The 22,293-nt window shown below is 45.0% G+C and overlaps 1 pseudogene; it reads left to right on the forward strand.

Moving 5' to 3' along the window:
• Nucleotides 1-355: 355 nt before the first annotated feature.
• LOC125121991 (mitochondrial fission factor-like) lies at nucleotides 356-9,465 on the forward strand (annotated as a pseudogene).
• The last annotated feature ends 12,828 nt before the right edge of the window (nucleotides 9,466-22,293 follow it).

Here is a 22,293-nt window from a genome sequence, read left to right on the forward strand (position 1 = left end):
AGTTGGGTTCATCAACACTGAATCACAATGGGAAATCTTATACTCTTTTGTATTAGTTTAAGAGGTGGCTTTAGAAATGTCCGTGAACATCCTTAGTTTGTCACAACTACTTTAAGTTTATGCCACATTACTAAAAAACGTATAAGCTTTTTGACAATATAGTTCATTTGCCACTCCCATTGTATACTATTGTTATATATTTTATTTCTACATATTTTGTAAACCACACAATACTTTTTAAACTTATTTTGCTTTAATAAGTCAGTAGAATTTTAAAGATATAAGGAAAGTAATCTTTAATACACTGAAGGTATTAGCAAATGAAGTTCCCGGAAAAATTAAAGGTAGCACCACCAAATGCTGACCTGGAACAAGGATTCCAAGAAGGAATTTCAAATGCTAGTGTGATTATGCAGGTTCCAGAGAGAATTGTTGTAGCAGGAAATAATGAAAACATTCCATTTTCAAGACCAGCAAATCTTGACCTTACACAGTCAACTCCCTTTAAACCTCTGGCACTAAAAACACCACCTCGTGTGCTTACACCACCTAGATTTAGAAAGACCTCCTCCAACCCCTCAAAATGAAGAAAGCTGTGCAGTTGGCAGGCTAAAAAGAGAGTACTCTATGAGTGAAAATGCCGTTCGCCAAAACGGACAGCTAGTCAGAACTGACTCCATGTATGGAATTTCAAATATAGATACAGCTGTTGAAGGAACTTCAGATGACATGACTGTTGTAGATGCAGCTTCGTTAAGATGACAGATAATCAAACTAAACAGATGTCTACAACTTCTAGAGGAGGAGAACAAGGAACGTGCTAAAAGAGAAATGGTCATGTATTCAATTACCATAGCATTCTGGCTGCTTAATTCTGGTTTTGCTGCTAGAGGTAAACTCAGCTCTCAAAAATATTGTTTCAACAGCTGGAAATATAAAGAATTTGCAAAAAAAAAAAAAAGATGTTTTGGAGTTCCTGTTGTGGTTCAGTGGTAACAAAACTGACTAGTGTCTATGAGGATGGGGTTTGATCCCTGGTCCTGCTCAGTGGGTTAAGGATCCAGCATTGCTGTGAGCCATGGTGTTGGTTGCAGACATGGCTTGGGATCTGGCATTGCTGTGGCTGTGGCATAGAAGGGCAACTGCAGCTCTGATTTGACCCCTAGTCTGGGAACTTCCATATGCCACTGGTGTGACCCTAAAAAGACAAAAAGGAAAAAAAAAAGAAAAAAAGTTTCTTCTATGTATAGAATTTGAGGGATTACTTTTTTCTTTTAGCATTTGAAGGCATTATTCTACCGTCTTCCAGCTTCTGTGGTTAAGACAGTCTTCATCTTTAGTGTTGTCCTTCTGAGAGAAATGCATCTGTTTTTTTCTCTCTCCACTTTAAATATTTTCCTATTTATTTTGATTTTCAGCAACTTAGTTATGATGAGCATATATGTGATCTTTTCCATTTATTCTGCCTGGGGTTTGCTGAGCTTCTTTATCTGTGGGTTGATGTATTTCATCACTATTGGAAAATATTTAGTCATTATCCCTTCAAATGCTTTTTGTCCCTCTTGTGTCTCTCCTCTCCTCTCCTTTTTTTTTAATTTGTTAATGAAAATGTATTTACTATATACCCTTTGAATACTAGAAAAACCTCAGTACATACAAATCACCATGAAGTTCCCAGTTGCTAAATTTTGGTTATAAGAATATGCCTCAACTCATGGATTGGAAGAGTTAATATTATCAAAATGACTATACTACCTAAGGCAATCTACAGATTCAATGCAATCCCTTTCAAATTACCAAGGACATTTTTCACAGAACTTGAACAAAATATTTTAAAGTTTGTTTGGAAGCACAAAAGACCCAGAATAGCCAAAGACATCCTGAAAAAGAAAAATGGAGCTGGAGGAATCAGGCTCCCGGACTTCAGACTATACTACAAAGCAACAACCATCAAAACCTCATGGTACTGGCACAAAGACAGAAATATAGATCAGTGGAACAGGATAGAAAGCCCAGAATTAAACCCAAGCACCTAGCCAACTAATCTATGACAAAGGAGGCAAGAATATGCAATGGAGAAAGGACAGCTTGTTCAATAAGTGGTGCTGGGAAAACTGGACAGCCACATGGAAAAGAGTGAAATTAGAACACTCCCTAATACCATACACAAAAATAAACTCAAAATGGATTAAAGACCTAGATATAAGACCAGACACTATAAAACTCCTAGAGGAAAACATAGGCCAAACACTCTCTGACATAAACGACAGCAACATCTTCTCAGATCCACCTATCAGAGTATTGACAATAAAAACAAAAATAAACAAACGGGACCTACTCAAACTTCAAAGTTTCTGCACAGCAAAGGAAACCCTAAACAACACAAAAAGACAATCCACAGAATGGGAGAAAATCTTTGCAAGTGAATCGACTGACAAGGGATTAATCTCCAAAATTTATAAACACCTTCTGCAGCTCCATACCAAAAAAAAAACAAACAACCCCATCAAAACATGGGCAGAAGATCTAAACAGACAGTTCTCCAAAGAAGACATACAGATGGCCGAGAAACACAAGAAAAGATGTTCAACATCACTCATTATTAGAGAAACGCAAATCAAAACCACTCTGAGGTACCACCTTACACCAGCCAGAATGGCCATCATCCAAAAGTCTACAAACAATAAGTGCTGGAGAGGGTATGGAGAAAAAGGAACCCCAGTACACTGTTGTTGGGATTGTAAACTGGTGCAACCACTGTGGAAAACAGTATGGAGATTCCTCAGAAAACTAAACATAGAACTACCATTGGATCCAGCAATCCCACTCCTGGGCATCTATCCAGAGAAAACCATGACTTGCAAAAACACATGTACTCTGATGTTCATTGCAGCACTATTTACAATAGCCAAGACATGGAAACAACCTAAATGTCCATCAACAGAGGAGTGGATCCAGAAGATGTGGTACATATACACAATGGAATATTACTTAGCCATTAAAAAGAACAAAATACCAGCATTTTTTGCAACATGGATGGACCTGGAAACAATCATGCTAAGTGAAGTCAGCCATACAATGAGACACCAACATCCAATGCTTTCACTGACATGTGGAATCTGAAAAAAGGACAGACTGAACTTCTTTGCAGAACAGATGCTGACTCACAGACATTGAAAAACTTATGGTCTCCGGAGGAGACAGTTTGGGGGATGGGGGGATGTGCCTGGGCTGTGGGATGGAAATCCTGTGAAATCAGATTGTTATGATCATTATACAACTACAGATGTGATAAATTCATTTGATAATAAAAAAAAGAATATGCCTAAAGCAGCAAGGAACAAATGATAATTCAAAATCAAAAGGAAAAAAAAAAAAACCAAAGAGACAAAAGTTCTTTCAATCTCCTAAATCTGTTATTTATTTATTTATTTATTATTTTTAATTTTTTTTGGTCTTTCTGTCTTTTTAGGGCCACACCCAAGGCATATGGAGGTTCCCAGGCTAGGGGTCTAATCGCAGCTGTAGCTACCGGCCTACGCCACAGCCACGCCAGACCAGAGCCGCGTCTGTGACCTACACCACAGCTCATGGCAACCCTTGATCCTTTACCCACTGTGTGAGGCCAGGGATCAAACTTGCAACCTCATGGTTCCTAGCCAGATTCATTAACCACTGAGCCACAACAGGAACTCCCTGATTGTTTTTTAAGCACAAGTGGGGAAACTCTTTTATTCTACATTTCCTTCCATCTTGGTCAGTCTCCAAAAACATCAATAAAAATTGATGAGCTCTCCTCTCCGTCTAAAACTCCCATTACACATATGTTACACTATTTGCTATTATCCTACAGGTCTTAGATTCTATGCTCTGTTTCTTTTTTTCTGATCCTTTTCTCTCAGTGCTTCTGTTTGAATCATTTCTATTAACTTGATCCCTTCTGCTGCATCTAGTCTGCTATTAAACTCATTCAATGAATTTAATTTCAATGAATAACAAATAATACTTTTTCAATTATAGAATTTGAGTTTTATTCTTTTTTTACAGTTTCTATTTCTCTGCTGAAGTTTCCCAGTTGTTTATCATTTCTTTCTCTTTTTTTTTTGGTTTATCATTCCTTATAAATTATTTAACATATTTATAATAGCTGTCTTTATTTCCTCATCTGCTAACATCCAGCTCACCTATAGGTCTGTTTCTATTAATGACTTTCTCTTGATTATGGTTGGCATTTTCCTGCTTCTTTACCAATCAATTATTTGTTGTACCCTGGACATTTGAGGTCAATGCAGGGTAAAGACTCTGATTTATACTCGTTTCCGTTGAGTTTATTCTGGATGAAACTAAATTTTTGATAGAAAGCCTTGAAGCCTGGTTAGGGCAGGAGTATTGTAGTTCTCTTAATCCTAGGCTGCATCCCTTAGTCCTGGCGCATCACACGTACAGCTAGCGTGTCGTCCTTTGGGGATTTCATGAACATGCCAACGTGTTTACCAAAGCCTTTTAAATTTGTGGGTCCTGAACTCCAAACTTGCTGTCTCGAACACTGTGGCAACTGTGAAAATCTCTATTCAGATAGTTGCCTTTTCCACTCGGGTGCGTCAAAACGCACCCTGCACTTGTGCCATTTAGAAGGTATCCAAGGTTGTGAGGGAAATTTGAATGTGGATTTTAGGTTCCCTTCTTTTCCACTCACTCATTTCCCAGAATTCTTGCTCAATCTCCAGCTTCTCTGGCATTTCCATACCCCAACCACTACTTCCTCAGCCATTCAGGCTTCCACTTGCTGCTTTTCATGCCTCTTTCTCCATGTGCTGCAGGAAACTGTCAAGCATCCTTAGGGGAAAAGTCTGTTAAACATGGAACTCATTGGTTGGGGGTGGGGGTTCCTTGTTTCAAGGATTATAGTATCTCTAGTTTTTCTTGCTTTTGGCTGGTCTCCATGCTTTCAGACAACCCCTATATTTTATCTAGAGTATATACGTTTTTGTTGTTGTTGTTGTTGTTTTCGTCTTTTTGCCATTTCTTGGGCTGCTCCTGCAGCATATGGAGGTTGCTAGGCTAGGGGTCCAATCGGAGCTGTAGCCACTGGCCGACGCCAGAGCCATGGCAGCGCAAGATCCGAGCCGTATCTGCGACCTACACCACAGCTCACGGCAACGCCGGATTGTTAACCCACTGAGCAAGGGCAGGGATCGAACCCTCAACCTCATGGTTCCTAGTCGGATTCGTTAACCACTGTGCCATGACGGGAACTCCTAGAGTATATACGTTTAATGTTAGTGGGAGGGTCTGATCCAAGCTCTTTTACCAGGAACTGGTTATCAGTGATTTGGGTTGTACATAATATATTTATTTATTTATTGCTTTTTAGGGTTGCATGTGTGGTATATGGAAGTTCCCAAGCTAAGAGTCAAATCGGAGCTGCAGCTACCAGCCTACACCACAGCCAGTGACACAGGATCCGAGCCTCATCTGCGATCTACACCACAGCTCACAGCAACACTGGATCCTTAACCCACTGAGCGAGACCAGGGGTTGAACCCACATCCTCATGTATACTAGTCAGGTTCATTACCGCTGAGCCACGATGGGAACTCCCTACATGATACTTTTATATTATTTACCGAAATAATTTAGGCCTAGGAGCAAATGAGCATGAATCCGCTTTGAGAAGTATAATGCTACAGGAAAAAGGGACATACTGGTCTTTGGGTGGGTTGAGCAGACATGAGTGTACTTCTCGCTCCCGTTTAAGATTTCAAACTTCCAGGGAAAAGGCTATCAAAATGATACATTTTCCATGCACTGATATTGCACTTCTTTTTGCTATTCTTTGGCGAGGGCCCTAATGCTGACAGTGATATCCTCAGAAGACCAAGCAAGTTATCAGGCCTATTGGACTTGGAGTTCAAGGGGAGGGGGTTCCTTTCCCAAGGGAAAAGAGACCACCATAAACCATGGCAGGTGCTGGTCGGGGGGAAGTGGGTGAAGAAAAATTGCACTTCAGGAATTCCCATCGTGGCTCAGTGGTTAACAAATCCGACTAGGAACCATGAAGTTGTGGGTTCGATTCCTGGCCTCGCTCAGGGGGTTAAGGATCCAGCGTTGTCGTGAGCTGTGGTGTAGGTCGCAGACTTGGCTTGGACCTGGTGTTGCCGTGGCTCTGGTGTAGGCCAGCAGCTACAGCTCCAATTAGACCCCTAGCCTGGGAGCCTCCATATGCTGCAGGAGCAGCCCTAGAAAAGACAAAAAGACCAAAAAAAAAAAAAAAGAGAGAGAGAGAGAAAGAAAGAAAGAAAAGTTGCACTTCAGCTGTGGTCCTACCCTGCCTTGCATTCATGTTATGAGTGATGTCTGGAAAGAGAAAGAAATCAGAAAAAAGGCTTCCAGAGTTCCTGTTGTGGCTCAGTGGTAACAAACCCAACTCGCATCCATGAGGATGTGGGTTTCATCCCTGGCCTCGCTCAGTGGGTTAAGGATCCAGCATTGCCCTGAGCTGTGGTGTAGGTTGCAGATGTGGCTTGGATCTGGCATTGCTGTGGCTGTGGCATAGGCCGGCAACTGCAACTCTGATTCAACCGCTAACAGGCCTTGGGTGCAGCCCTAAAAAGCAAAGCAAACAAACGACACCCCCTCCAACCAAAAAAAAAAAAAAAAAAAACCATCCCAAAGAAACCAGGCTTCTACCTGCACCAAGGAGCTGTTTAACATCCCACCCCAAATGTCCTCTCTGTTGTGACCTTACATATTTCAGAGGCTCTGGCTGGAGCCCACCTGTCTTGCCACCAGACAAGCCCACAAAAAGGGTTTTAACAATAACCTATTGAAAAATTTGGAAGCAGGTTGTCCTAGAACTGCCCTGTGGATGGCAATGTAGGAGGTGGAGGATGGGGCTGCTTTGATCAGCTACCAAGTTTTGCTCAGGGAAGGAAACAATTCAGAGAAGCCCTAAAGGGGGAGGAAAGATGGGATTTGGATTTTTGTGTATAGAGTACTCCCCACAATGAAAAATCCCCATCCCCCAATAAATAAGGGGCTCTAATATCAGTCCTGATTTGGGTAAGTCCTGAGGTACAGTGGCTGCCCCACAGCCAGCCTCCCCTTGGCTTCTGTGTCTAATCTTCTCTCCAGGCCCTGATTTTCCCCTAGATTTAGAGCTAATCAAGGACCCTAATCTGGGGAAGAATGGCAGATTCTCGTCTGCTCATCTTACGCCATGGCAACCAATTCTTACTGTGGGAATCTCTCAGTCTGTGCTGACAATCACCCTAGCAACAGATAGGGCAAAGGAAGCACAGTTGCCATGGTGACAGGAGTCAGAAGCTGCTCCCTTGGAGAGCATGCAGGTCTGGCTTCCCCCTTAGGTGCAAGCTCCTCTGGGTAGAGTGCAGGGCCAGCTGGAAGTGCTCAGCTCAGTGTGATTGCCCAGTCCAAGCCACCACAGTGACTTTGTCAAAAGCCATGAACCTCCGGATTCAGTAAGTTCGATGAACTCCAAAAAGGATAAACCTGATGTCCTAGTATATCACAATCAAACGTCAGAAAACTAAAAGCAAAAAAATCTTGGGAGTTCCCTTCATGGCTCAGTGATTAACGAACCCAACTAATATTCATGAGGATGTGGGTTTGATCCCTGGCCTTGCTTAGTGGGTTAAGGATCCAGCATTGCCATGAGCTGTGGTGTAGGTTGCAGATTCAACTCGGATCCTGAGTTGCTGTGTCTGTGGTGTAGGCCGGCAGTTGTAGCTCCGATTTGTCTCCTAGTCTGGGAGGAACTTCCATGTGTGGAGAGTGCAGCCCTAAAAAGCAAAAAAAAAAAAAAAAAAAAGAAAAGAAAAGAAGAAAATCTTGAAAACAACCAAGAGAAGAGCAGCATATCACTTCAAGCAGAACAATAGTCCAAATGACTATGGATCTTTCCATTATAAACCGTGGGGGCCAGAAGGAAGTGGAATAACATATCCTAAGTGGTGAGGAAATGAGCTGTCACCCCAGGATTCTATACTCAGTAAAATGAGTATAGAATCATTCATTTTCAGGAATGAAAATGAAATAAAGCTGAAGAAAAACTCAGAATTACTAAAGGAAGTTCTTTGGGTAGAAGGGAAATGATGTCTGAAAGAAACCTGAAACCTCAGGAATAAGGAAGAGCAATAGAAATAGGACATATTGGGGTAAATATCATAGACTATTCTTTCCCTCGAATCATTTAAATTATGTGTGATGGTTGAAAGCAGAAATTACAACATTGGGTGATAGAGTTTTCAATGTACGTAGATGTAACTGATTCTAATGACAACTAGAGCAGAAATGGGGGGGAGTGACAGGACCTGTATGCTGGTGAGATTTCTGCTTTCCAATGGAAATGGTAAAACAGTGATTATAAGCAGACTGTGAAAAGTTGAGTAGGTATACTCTGATCCTTAGAGCAACCACTTAAAAAAACTATAGATAGTTTTTAAAAATCCGCAATTGATGCCCTAAACTAGAATACTAAAAATTCCATTTTTTTCTTTTTTTTTTCAATTTATTTTTTTCCACTGTGCAGCATGGGGACCCAGTTACACATACATGTATACATAGTAAAAATTCTTTCAATAATGAAATAAGGAAGGAAAGGGGAAGCACACAATTAATAAAATAAGGAAGGAAAGGGGAAGCACACAATTCTTCTTAAAGAAGATGTCCTATATCTTCCATCTGCAGGAAGAGAGCCAGGCAAGCTGGTGCTGTGATGCAGTCTGGGTCCAAAAGCCCAACAAGTAGAAGCACCGCTATCCAGGGGCAGAAGATTGAGGTCTCAGCTCACACAGAGAGCAAATTGCCTTTCCTTCGCCTGTTCTTTTTTCCTCTCTTTTCTTTTTCTTTCTTTCTTTTCCTCTTTATGGCCATATCCAAGGCATATGGAGGTTCCCAGGCTAGGGGTCCAATTGGAGCTGTAGCGGCCAGCCTACACCACAGCCACAGCAATGCTAGATCTGAGCCGTGTCCGTGACCTACATCACAGCTCATGGCAATGCTGGGTTCTTAACCCACTGAGTGAAGCTAGGAATCAATCCCACATCCTCATGGATACTAGTTGGGTTGATTCCTGAGGAGCCACAACAGGAACTCCCCACCTTTTCGTGCTCTTCAGGCCCTCGGTGGATTGGATGATGACTGCCTATCTGGTCCTCTTCTTTACTCATTCTGCTCATTCAAAGACTGATCTCTTCCAAAGACATTGTCACAAACACACTCAGAAATAAAACTTTACCATCTGACCATCACTTAGCCCAGTCGAATGGACACAGAAAATTAACCATCACAGTGAGCAAATGGAAGTAAACCCCGCTGAGGATCTGTGTAGAACTTATCTCAGATTGACACCCCCCCACCCCCCCACCCCGCCGCCAAGGGAAGGATGTGCTGGACTATTTATCCGCTGAACTAAGTCCTCACCTGGTTGAGCGCTGCTTCTAAGGGTGTTACATCAGCTCTCTTGGGCATAGGTAGGCAACTTCCTCAGGCATTCTAGAAAATCCACTTCATGAGAAAAGTCCCGTGGCTTGAGGTAGGACGCTGTCAGCACGTGCAGACTCTGGGCACTTGCAGCTGTGTGTGAACTCAGCTATGGGCCAGGGGGACAGGAAGCAGGGCTTCTATAGGGTCAGCTACACAGGGGTTCAATAAATATCTATTGTATGAAGATGCAGTATCTATGACCTACTTCCCTGACTGGTCTTCAATTGCCTTGAGGCAGGAACGGTGTAGAGCAGTGGCCAGGCACAGTGAATACATGATGGGAAAAGGTCGGTTGGGTCATGGGGGAGTCAACCTAGCCAAGAAGAACTAGATACAGATAAATATGCTGAGTGTTCTGTTTAGCTATGTCCTTAGATGCAAGGATGCAGGGAAGGGGACAGGCACTGGCAGCACGTTGAAGCCTGTATTGCCAGAGGAGTGTCTCGGTTTCTCTGTGCTCTTTCAGTGGGTGGCTTCCATGGTCTGAATGTTTATGTTCCCTGCCCCAAATTCGTATGTCGAACTCCTATCCCCAAAATGATCGTATTTGGAAGTGGGGCCTTTGGGAGGTGATAAGGTCATAAGGGTGGAGACCTCATGAATGGAATTAGTGCCTTTGTAAAAGAGCCCCTAGAGGGAGTTCCCATCGTGGCTCAGCAGATTAAGGGCCTGACTAGTATCCATGAGGATGCAGGTTCGATCCCTGGCCTCGCTCAGTGGGTTAAGGATCTGGCATTGCCATGAGCTGTGGTGTAGGTCACAGACATGGCTTGGATCTGGTGTTGCTGTGGCTATGGCAAAGGCTGGCAGCTGTAGCTCTGATCCAACCCCTAGCCTGGGAACTTCCGTATGCTGCAGGTGTGGCCCTAAAAAGAAAAAATAAATAAATAAAAATAAATTAAAAAGTAAATAAAAGAGACCCTACAGAGAGTTCTTGCCCTTCCTCCAGGTGAGTTTACAGCAGGCCAGAGCTGTCTAGGAACCAGGAAGCAGGCCCTCACCAGACACCTAATCAGCCAGCACCTTCATCTTGGTCTTCCCACTTATAGAACTGTGAGAAATAAATTTCCATTGTTTATGAGCAACCAGTTTAAGGTATTTTGTTATAGTCTCTTGAACAGACTAAGACAATGAACTTCATACTTTCCCATGTCCTTCCCTTTGTGAGGATCAAACGAGCAGAGTGCGAAGGTGCTTTGAGAAATAGAAAGCCCGGGAGTTCCTGTCATGGCTCAGCAGTAATGAACCCAACTTGTATCCATGAGGATGCGGGTTTGATCCCTGGCCTTGCTCAGTGGTTTAAGGATCCAGCATTGCCATGAACTGTGGAGTAGCTCGCAGACTCGGCTCAGATCCCTCTTTGCTGTGGCTCCGATTGGATCCCTAGCCTGGGAACCTTCATATGCCGATGGGTGAGGCCCTAAAAAAGACAAAAAAAAAACCAAAACAAAAAAACCAGACACATCTGAAGGCTGCAGGTGGGGATGGCCGCTGTGGCAGCTGGGATTCCACCTTGCCTTTTACCTGCCTTAGAATCGGTCTGGGGAGGAGGAAGGAATCTGAAACCAGGCCTTCAGGGCAAGTTTCCTGTGTTCAGATTCCACTTCTCTCACCTCGAAACTCCTCCAGTCAGGTCCAAACCCCACCCATCCTGCCTCCAATAAGTCTGTAGAAAGAGTTTGCTTGAAAGTCAGCTATAATAATCCAGATTTGGGTCAGTCTGAAGTTGCCCTTCTTGAAAGCAGCAAGGTCATTGTGGGGGGTGGGGGGCTTTCTGTGAGGGTTTTTTTTTTTGTCTTTTTGCTATTTCTTTGGGCCGCTCCTGCGGCATATGGAGGTTCCCAGGCTAGGGGTTGAATTGGAGCTGTAGCCAGTGGCCTACGCCAGAGCCACAGCAACGCGGGATCCGAGCCACGTCTGCAACCTACACCACAGCTCACGGCAACGCCAGATCCTTAACCCACTGAGCAAGGGCAGGGACCGAACCCGCAACCTCATGGTTCCTAGTCGGATTCGTTAACCACTGCACCATGACGGGAACTCCTCTGTGAGGTTTTAATAAGCTTCAAGGTTGTGACTCAGAGTAAGGAACAGCTCAAAGGCAGCCGGAAATGGGAAGAAAATAGGGATTTTCAATGAATGCATTGAGGCAGGGGTGGCCACGCCCTCATCCACCCCAGCTCCAACCAAATTCAGAACAAGGCTCAGTAGCATCTCCATCTGAATAAGCCCTAAGACCCAAGACCCAGGAACTGTCGGAGTGCCGGCCCTTCTCTGGTCCCCATCTCTAATCCCAGCTTCTTCTGGAGATTTTCCATTAGACTTAAGGCTGGTCGGTCCCCTGAGACTGGAGGAGAATGACAGCTCTTTGTTTACATACTTGATAGAACCATGGTAACCAGTCCCCATCATGGTGTCAGTCGCCGTACCAACGATGTGGTCCAGCAGCCAATCCGAGCTGAGGAGGCCTGGCTGCCGTGGTGACAGGGATGAAGACCAGTGTCTTTGAAAGGGGTGAGGGGCTGGGGCACCTCTGAGGTGCAGGCCGTCTCCAGATGGAGCCCCGCTAGGAGCTTCCCAGCAATGCTGCACGATCTTGGTCCAAGACACAAACAGATCCCAGCTGGATAACTCCACAGCCCCAGACAGGTCTACTTGTTTCTGTTCTTGTCTGTTTCATTATCTATCTGCCACCAGCATCAGCATATCTTTAGAAAATGTTTATCATATTTTCCTATTCCTTTCCTTTAAAATGCCTGATGATTTCCCAACACATTCTGAATAAAACCCAAAAGCTGTCTGTAGATTATAAACCCTGAGTAGTCCTGGGCCTCATCTCAAGCTCATCGCTCACTGCAGGCCATGCGATCTGCTGCCCTGAGAGCCCTATCATCACACCTAAGGGCAATTATATTTGCAGTTCTCCCTGCCTTGGGGACTTTTCCTCCAGATCTCCCCCTGGCTCTTTCCTCGTGTCATTTAGGTCAAAGTTCCGAGTCACTTCCTTAGGTTGTCCTCAGGCATCTGAGCTGTGAAGCAGACCATCCTCTACTGGGGTCCTTGCGAGGAAGGGTGGGGACAGGGCAGGGGGAAGGCTGGGAGTCAGAAGACCTGGGCTAGTCCTGCCCCACGCTTGTCCACAAAGTTTCTCGGCTGTTAAGATGGAAGGATGCCTACTAGATCGGACATTTTCTATCTGGGCTCCAAAGAACTCAAGGGGCCAAAGAGAGGTTTTTGCCTAAGTGACTTCCTCAGCATCACAGAGGAGAGCCAGGGGAAGCCTGAACAAGGGGGTCCCTGGGTACTCCTCTCCCATTTAAGGAAAAAACTTTGTGTATCTACATGTAATGAATATGGATGGATGGGCAAGGGAAAGATTAAGGTCATGTCATACCTAAGATTTTCTTAGAAAAAACAGAGCCTGTGTATATATTTTTTAAATCAGGAAAGCTTTGAAGTAGATTTCTGCAGGCCCTTCAAGCTCTATGTCTATGCTCGATCTTAACAGAACACCAGGCCATTGGAAGCTGGCAACCCTTGCATCTCAGTTGCTGAAATCCCTGCAAAGTTGTCTGAGAGGCAGAGCAAGTTGGAGCGCCCTCTAGTGGGAAAAGGGGGGAATCTCCCCTGGAATCCCCCAAACCCTGGCAAGCATTTTTCACATACTGTCTTTAATTCTCTTCCCAACACCTGAGGGTCCCCATCAATGCCATCCCCATTTCACAGCTGTGGTTTTTGTTTTTTTTTTCTTTTTGCCTTTTCTAGGGCCGCTCCTGTGGCATATGGAGGTTCCCAGGCTAGGGGTCGAATCAGAGCTGTAGCCACCGACCTACACCAGAGCCACAGCAACACAGGATCCGAGCTGCGTCTGCAACCCACACCACAGCTCACGGCAACGCTGGATCCTTAACCCACTGAGCAAGGCCAGGGAGTGAACCCGCAACCTCATGGTTCCTAGTCGGATTCGTTAACCACTGCGCCACGATGGCAACTACCCCATTTCACAGCTGTGGAAGAGGGACTTAAAGAGCTTGGATAATGTGTCCAAGGTCACAGCTAAGCAGCAGCAGAGCCAGGACTGGGCTGGCTCTGTCCTTATTGAAAGCGCTGTTCTTTCCTGTCCTCCAGGACTTCTCTTCCAGAAGATTCTCCATCAGGCTCAGTGAAGTCCTGTTATTCCTGGTCAGCCAGCTCTATCCTCTTCTTGACCCTGCCTCCCTCTTTAAGCAGGTTCTTAGCAGGTTCGGCCTTCCTGTTCAAGGCCAGGCCCTCACAGCAGCAAGGCCTTGTGGAGGTTGGTCCTCTCTTGGTTCAGGGCCTCTGAAACCACTTTAGAGTTCAAGTGTTGCTCCCTTGGTCACTGGGCTCTGAGGGGAGGGAAGCCGGGAGTCAAGGGTGAAGAAAAAATGGTCAAAGGGCCCAGAGAGAAAGAGAGGAGGTCCAAATGAAGGATTTCAAAAATCCCTGAGGGGGAGTTCCCGGCAAGCCCTGTTGTGGCTCAGCAGTTAGCGAGCCTGACTAGCATCCATGAGGATGCGGGTTTGATCCCCGGCCTCATTCAGTGGGTTAAGGATCCTGCATTGCCATGAGCTATGGTGTAGGTCACAGATGTGGCTCAGATCCCTGGTTGCTGTGGCTGTGGTGCAGGCCGGCAGCTGCAGCTACAGCTCCTTTTGGACCCCTAGCCTGGGAATCTCTATATGCCACAGGTGTGGCCCTAAAAAGACCAAAAAAAAAAAAAAAAAAAGTCCCTGGGGGGAGGTCCTGTTGTGGCTTGCGGGTTAAGAACCCGATGCTGTCTCTCTGAAGATATGGGTTTGATTCCTGGCCTCACTCAGTGGGTTAAGGATCTGGTGTTGCTCTGAGCTGTGGTGTAGGTTGCAGACATGGCTAGGATTTAGTTTTGCTATGGCTGTGCAGCTGCAGCTCTGATTCACCCCCTAGGCTGGGAACTTCCATATGATGCTGGTGTGGCCTCCCCCACCCAAAATACAAAAAACAAAAGCAAAAAAAGCCCTTTCATCCTTTCTATGTCCAGGGCGGACCTTGAACTTCTGGGGTTTATTTGGCAAGAAGAGGGTATTTCATTACTTCTAATAAGCCAATCCTTGAAGCAACTGGTCTTTCAACTTGGAATGCTTCTGATGCCAACTTTTATGGGGTTTTTTGGTTTTGGGGTTTTTTGGGGTCTTTTTAAGGGCTGCACCTTAGGCATATGGAGGTTCCTGGTCTAGGGGGTGAATCAGAGCTGTCACTGCCTGCCTATGCCACAGCCACAGCAACGCAGGATCCGAGCCATGTCTGAGACCTACACCAGAGCTCACAGCAACGCTGGATCCTTAACCCACTGAGCAAGGCCAGGGAGCGAATCCACAACCTCATGGTTCCTAGTCTGTTCCGTTAACCACTGAGCCATGACAGGAACTCCTAACTTTAATGTTTCGAGGACTTTATGCTTTTTTTCCCCCCCTTTTAAAAAAGTATTTTTACCTTTTGATTGTGAAAAGTGATACAGATAAACAAAAGTGGATAAAATATGAACATGCAGCTCAGCAGATTATTAGAATGTGAATGACCATGGCATAATCTCCAGGCAACAGAACTCTGCCAAACCCCAGATACGCTCCTGCCCCTCCCAGATCACGAGCCTCCCTCTCCCCCCTTTCCTTCCCAAATTAAACGCTCTCCTGACTTTGTGGGCATAATGTCTTTCATCATCTTTGTCCTTGTGCAACATAAGTCAGTACACTTTTTTTTTTTTTCCCGGCTTTTTGCCTTTTCTAGGGCTGCTCCCACAGCATATGGAGGTTCCCAGGCTAGGGGTTGAATCGGAGCTGTAGCTGCCGGCCTACACCACAGCCACAGCAGCAATGTGGGATCCGAGCTGCATCTGCAACCCACACCACAGCTCACGGCAACGCCAGATCCTTAACCCCCTGAGCAAGGCCAGGGATCGAACCCGCAACCTCATGGTTCCTAGTCGGATTCGTTAACCACTGCGCCACGACAGGAACTCCTCAGTAAACATTTTGAAAGGGTATAGATACAATCTTACAGTGTACTGGCTTCCTAGGGTGGCTGCAATAAATCACCACGAGCTCAGTGGTGTAAAGCAATAGTAATTCATTCTCTCAGTCCGTGCTCCCTCCAAAGGCTGTATGAGGTAAACTTTTTTGCCTCCTACACCTTCTGGGGACTCCTAGAATTCCTTGGCTTGTGGCAGCATAGCTCCACATACTTACTAACACTGGGTATTGTCATATTTTAAGTTTTTAGGAATTGTATTTGGTATATAGTGGTATCTTACCATGCTTTGAATTTGTGTTAGATTAAAGCAAATGAAATTGTCATTTGGTGGGTTAAAAGAGTCAAACACAGGAGTTCTCGTTGTGGCTCATTGGTTAATGAGCCACAACTAGCATCCATGAAGATGCAGGTTCGATCCCTGGCCTTGCTCAGTGGGTTAAGGAGCCGGCGTTGCTGTGAGCTGTGGTGTAGGTCGCAGACATGGCTCGGATCCAGCCTTGCTGTGGCTCTGGTGTAGGCCGGCAGCTACAGCTCCAATTAGACCTCTAGCCTGGGAACCTCCATATGCCACGGGAGCAGCCCAAGAAATGGCAAAAAAAAAAAGACAAAAAAATAAAATCCACTTGTAATTGATTTTGTAGGAGGTAGGGTTCCCATTTCATTTTTCCATATGGACATCCAATTTTCACAGAACAATTTATTGAAAAGCTCCATCAGAACTGTGACTTTTACCACAAATTAAGTATCGGAGATTCAGTTGTCTCTTTTGGTTCTATTGGTCAGACCATCTTTTTTTTTTTTTTTTTTCATTTTTGACCACCCCAACGCATATGGAGTTCCCTGGGCCAGGCATCAGTCAAGACCTAAACTGCAGCTGCAACTGCAGCAACACTGGATCCCTAACTTACTGTGCCAGGCCAGGGACTGAACCTTTGTTCCAGTGCTCTCAAGAGGCTCCTGATCATTTTGTGCCACAGTGGGTGCTCCTGGTCAGTCTGTCCTTTTTTTTTAGGTCCACACTCGTGGCATATGGAGGTTCCCAGGCTAGGGGTCGAATTGGAGCTACGGCTGCTGGCCTGTGCCATAGCCACAGCAACGCAGGATCTGAGCCACTCCTTCGACCTATACCACAGCTCATGGCAACGCCAGATCCTAACCCACTGAGGAGGCCAAGGATGGAACGTGCAAATCCGATACTAGTTGGATATTTTTTCTGCTGCGCCGCAATGGGAACTCCCAGTCTATCCTTGAACCAACAAAGTGCTGTCTTAATTACTACAGTTTTGTAATAAGCTTGGGTAACTGGTAAGGCAGTTGTCTTCTTCAAAATGTCTTAACTATTTCCATACAGTATATTATATATATTACAGAATCAGGGAGTTCCTGTCTTGGCTCAGCGCTAATGAATCCGACTAGTATCCATGAGGACAAGGGTTCAATCCCAGGCCTTGCTCAATGGGTTAAGGATCGGCATTGCCCTGAGCTGTGGTACAGGTTGCAGACAAGGTGTAGATCTGGCATTGCTGTGGCTGTGGTATAGGTTGGCAGCTGCAGCTCCAATTCAACCACTAGTCTGGGAACCTCCTTATGCTGTGGGTGGGCCCTAAAAAGTACCCCCCGCCAAAAATCAGCTTGTCAACTCCCACAAAAGAAGAAGAAAAGCAAGGAGGAGAAGGCATTGACATTTTTACTAGAATTGCACTGAATCTATTAATTTGGAGGATAACCGATATGTTTTCATTATGGAGCTCCATATCCGCAAATAACATATCTTCCGAATTTTAGGTCTGTCTTTCATTTAATTTTCTCTGTAGAGATCCTGCATATTTTTTTCTGTTTGTTCACAGGTAGTTGATTTGTATGTGTGTAGAAGTCATCTTTGAAAATTTCATTTTCGAACCATTCATTGCTGGTACATAAAAATAGAACTGATTTTGAATATGGACTTCTCAGCCAGCTATCTTGGCATCTCTCCTATTAATTCAAATAATAGATCTTTGGGATTTTTCTATGTAACAAGTCATATCAAAAGGAAGCTTATTCCTCCCCTTCTAGCCTTTATCTTTTTTTCTTTTCTTTCTTTTTTTTTTTTTTTGTCTTTTTGCTATTTCTTTGGGCCGCTCCCACGGCATATGGAGGTTCCCAGGCTAGGGGTCTAATCGGAACTGTAGCCCCTGGCCTACGCCAGAGCCACAGCAACGTGGGATCCAGGATCCGAGCCGAGTCTGCAACCTACATCACAGCTCACAGCAATGCCGGATCCTTAACCCACTGAGCAACGGCGGGGACCGAACCTGCAACCTCATGGTTCCTAGTCGGATTCATTAACCACTGCTCCATGACGGGAACTCCTATCTTTTTTTCTTTTCTCACTTTATTACCTAGCGAAGGGACCTACAGTACCTTCTTGAAATAGAAGAGCATTCTTGCCTTTGTCTCAATCTCAAGGGAATTCTCACCTAGTTCAGGTTTCCCTAGAAGCACACCCTAGATAAGATCTGAGGGCAAGGGGCTTAGTTGGGAGGTGAAGGAGAACGCTGGCAGGGGTATGGGGCAGTGAGACAAGGAAGGAAGGGGACTAATGAAGGGTGTGTTATCAGGCTTGATTCTGGAGCTTAATCTTGCGGGGAGACTCTGGGAGCTGATGTAAACCACACACATCAGAGGTATCCCACCCAAGACGAGTGGGAGCTGGTGTTTCACATACGAAGTCTGGCCTTGCTCAGTGGGTTAAGGATCCAGCGTTGCCGTGAGCTGTGGTGTGGGTCGCAGATGCAGCTCGGATCCTGTGTTGCTGTGGCTCTGGTGTAGGTCGGTGGCTACAGCTCTGATTCGACCCCTAGCCTTGGAACCTCCATATGCCTGGGGAGTGGCCCAAGAAATGGGCAAGTGCAGCCCTATAAAGCAAAAAAAAAAGATCCTGCATTGCCGTGATCTGTGGTATAGGTTGAAGATGCAGCCCAGATCTGGCATTGCTGTGTTGCTGTGGCTGTGGCGTAGGCTGGCAGCTACAGCTCCTATTTGACCCCTAGCCTGGCAACTTCCATATGCCATGGGTGTGGTCCTAAAAAGACAAAAAAAAGCAGCAGCAGCAGCAGCAGCTCTATCCAACCCCACCTCTTGAGGGGAGGGGTGGTCAAGGATTTTGGAGTTCCTGTTGTGGCTTAGTGGCCTAAGAAACCAACTAGTATCCATGAGCAAGCAAATTCGATCCCTGGCCTCACTCCATGGGTTAAGCATCTGGCATTGATGTGAGCTCTGGTGTAGGTCACAGACACGGCTTGGATCTGGCACTGCTGTGGTGTAGGCCTGCAGCTGCAGCTCTGACTCAACCCCTAGCCTGGGAACTTCCACATGTCACAAGTGTGGCCATAAAAAAAAAAAAAAAAAGGTGTCACCACATTTTTAGTGTAAAATGTTCAAACATACAAAAAAAATTTGAAAAAATGCAGTAGAATGAACACCTACAGTCCTAGAGTCAATGCTTTTTGACGTACAGTCAACCAATTTTACGATTTCATATCACACACACACATATACATAATGGCTGTGCTGAACCACTCCAAGTTGCAGAATAGACTTTTTTTTTTGTCTTTTTGCCATTTCTTGGGCTCCTCTCACGGCATATGGAGGTTCCCAGGCTAGGGGTCGAATCGGAGCTGTAGCTGCCAGCCTACACCAGAGCCACAGCAACGCGGGATCTGAGCCATAGCTGTGACCTACACCACAGCTCACGGCAACGCCGGATCCTTAACCCACTGAGCAAGGGCAGGGATCGAACCCACAACCTCATGGTTCCTAGTCGGATTTGTTAACCACTGCACCACGACAGGAACTCCCGGAATAGACTATTTTTTTATCATCCCATTCTCCCCACTTAGTTTGAAGTTGTATTCACTTCTAAGGGCTGCTCTAGCAAAGTACCACAAACTGGGTGGTTTAATACAACAGAAATTTATTCTCATACAGTTCTGGAGGCTTAGGAGTATGAAATCGAGGTGTCAGCAGGGCCATGCTCCCTCTGAAACCTGGAGGGGAATACTTCCTCGCCTCTTCCTGGCTTCACATGGTTTGCGGGCAATCTTTGATCTCCTTGGCTTGTGGTTGCATCACTCTGACCCTCCATCTCCACGTGGCATTCTCCCTGTGTCTCCACATCTTCTTCCCTCTGTGTGCGTCTGTCACTGCGTCCAAATTTGCCTTTTTATAAGGACACGGTCATGTTAGATGAAGGCCCACTCTCAGATCTCACCTTAACTTGATCATCAGCAAAGACCCTACTTCTAGAGTTCCTGTTGCAGCTCAGCGGAAACGAATCTGACTAGTATCCATGAGGAGGCAGGTTCAATCCCTGGCCTCGCTCAGAGGGTTAAGGATCTGGTGTTACCATGAACCATGGTGTAGGTTGCAGACACAGCTCAGATCTGGCATCGCTGTGGCTGTGGCATAGGCCAGAGGCTACAGCTCCGATTCGACCCCTAGCCTGGGAACCTCCATATGCCACAGGTGCGGCCCTAAAAGACAAAAATAATAAAATAAAATAAAGTAAAATTTAAAAATACCCAATTTCCAACTAAGACCACGTTGACAGGCACGGGGTTAGGATTTCAACATCTTTGAGAAGACACAATTCATCCCCTAATAGAAACTATAGGCTCTTTTAAGATACTTTTAATGGAGTTCCCTGGTGGCTCAGCAGGTTAAGAATCCAGCATTGTCACTGCTGTGGCACACGTTCAATCCCCAGCCCAGGAACTTCTGTATGCCATGGGTATGGCCAAAAACATCAGATAAAATTCTTTAAGTGATTTTCCTAAAAAATGTAATATGCACCTCTGACTTCCAAGGAGAGTATTAATGGAACCCTTCACTCTCTTCTTGGACATTGCAGGGAACTTAGCACATTTAACCTGTTTACCTCTCCTGAGCTATTGTAGTCATATAGTTTCAGCATATATATTTTAAACCCCACACACATTGTTATTGTTTTAGGTATCATAGATTTTAAATAATATATATTGTTTGTTTGTTTGTTTTTTATTTTCCCACTGTACAGCAAGGGGATCAAGTTATCCTTACATGTATACATTACATTTTTTTCCCCACCCTTTGTTCTGTTGCAACATGAGTATCTAGACAAAGTTCTCAATGCTATTCAGCAGGATCTCCTTGTAAATCTATTCTAAGTTGTGTCTGATAAGCCCAAGCTCCCGATCCCTCCCACTCCCTCCCCCTCCCATCAGGCAGCCACAAGTCTCTTCTCCAAGTCCATGATTTTCTTTTCTGAGGAGATATTCATTTGTGCTGGATATTAGATTCCAGTTATAAGTCATATCACATGGTATTTGTCTTTGTCTTTCTGGCTCATTTCACTCAGGATGAGATTCTCTAGTTCCATCCATGTTGCTGCAAATGGCATTATGTCATTCTTTTTTATGGCTGAGTAGTATTCCATTGTGTATATATACCACCTCTTCCGAATCCAATCATCTGTGGATGGACATTTGGGTTGTTTCCATGTCCTGGCTATTGCGAATAGTGCTGCAATGAACATGGAGGTGCATGTGTCTCTTTTAAGTAGAGTTTTGTCTGGATAGATGCCCAAGAGTGGGATTGCGGGGTCACATGGAAGTTCTATGTATAGATTTCTAAGGTATCTCCAAACTGTTTTCCATAGTGGCTGTATCAGTTTACATTCCCACCAACAGTGCAGGAGGGTTCCCTTTTCTCCACAGCCCCTCCAGCACTTGTTATTTGTGGATTTATTAATGATGGCCATTCTGACTGGTGTGAGGTGGTATCTCACAGTAGTTTTGATTTGCATTTCTCTTCTAATCAGCGATGTTGAGCATTTTTTCATGTGTTTGCTGGCCATCTGTATATCTTCTTTGGAGAAATGTCTATTCAGGTCTTTTGCCCATTTTTCCACTGATTGATTGGCTTTTTTGCTGTTGGGTTGTATAAGTTGTTTATATATTTTAGAGATTAAGCCCTTGTTGGTTGCATCATTTGAAACTATTTTCTCCCATTCTGTAAGTTGTCTTTTTGTTTTCTTTTTGGTTTCCTTTGCTGTGCAAAAGCTTTTCAGTTTGATGAGGTCCCATGGGTTTATTTTTGCTCTAATTTCTATTGCTTTGGGAGACTGACCTGAGAAAATATTCATGATGTTGATGTCAGAGAGTGTTTTGCCTATGTTTTCTTCTAGGAGTTTGATGGTGTCCTGTCGTATTTAAATAATATTTATATAAAAATTAATATTTGTATGAGTACCCCCAAATTGGAAAGATACCAATTAGTACAATTTAAAAAAAATTTTTTTCTTGCTTTTTTTTTTTTCTTTCAGAGCTGCACCCGCTGCATATAGACGTTCCCAGGCTAGGGGTCCAATCAGAGCTACAGCCACCAGCCTACACCTGAGCTACAGCAACTCAGGATCCAAGCCCCATCTGTGACATACACCACAGCTCACAGCAACACCAGATCCTTGACGCACTGAGCGAGGCCAGGGATTCCTATGTTAACAATCAAGTAACATCAGAGGCTGCCAAGTGAAGTGGAGGATGAAGGGCGATGCTGAGGCCCAGACCATGTCCTTTCCTGGGAGGGGTTGGGGCAGGATTGAGGGAGGGAGACAGCCTGGGCTGCCCTGAGTGACTCTGGGGATACCTAATACTGAGCACCTCAGAGGGCCGGGCTGGGCACCTGAACCACTCTGGGAATGGAACCTTCCCATTGTGGGCCCACCCACCTCCACCCACT

This window comes from Phacochoerus africanus, chromosome 3 (assembly GCF_016906955.1).
Source record: "Phacochoerus africanus isolate WHEZ1 chromosome 3, ROS_Pafr_v1, whole genome shotgun sequence".
NCBI classification, from domain to species: Eukaryota; Metazoa; Chordata; class Mammalia; order Artiodactyla; family Suidae; genus Phacochoerus; species Phacochoerus africanus.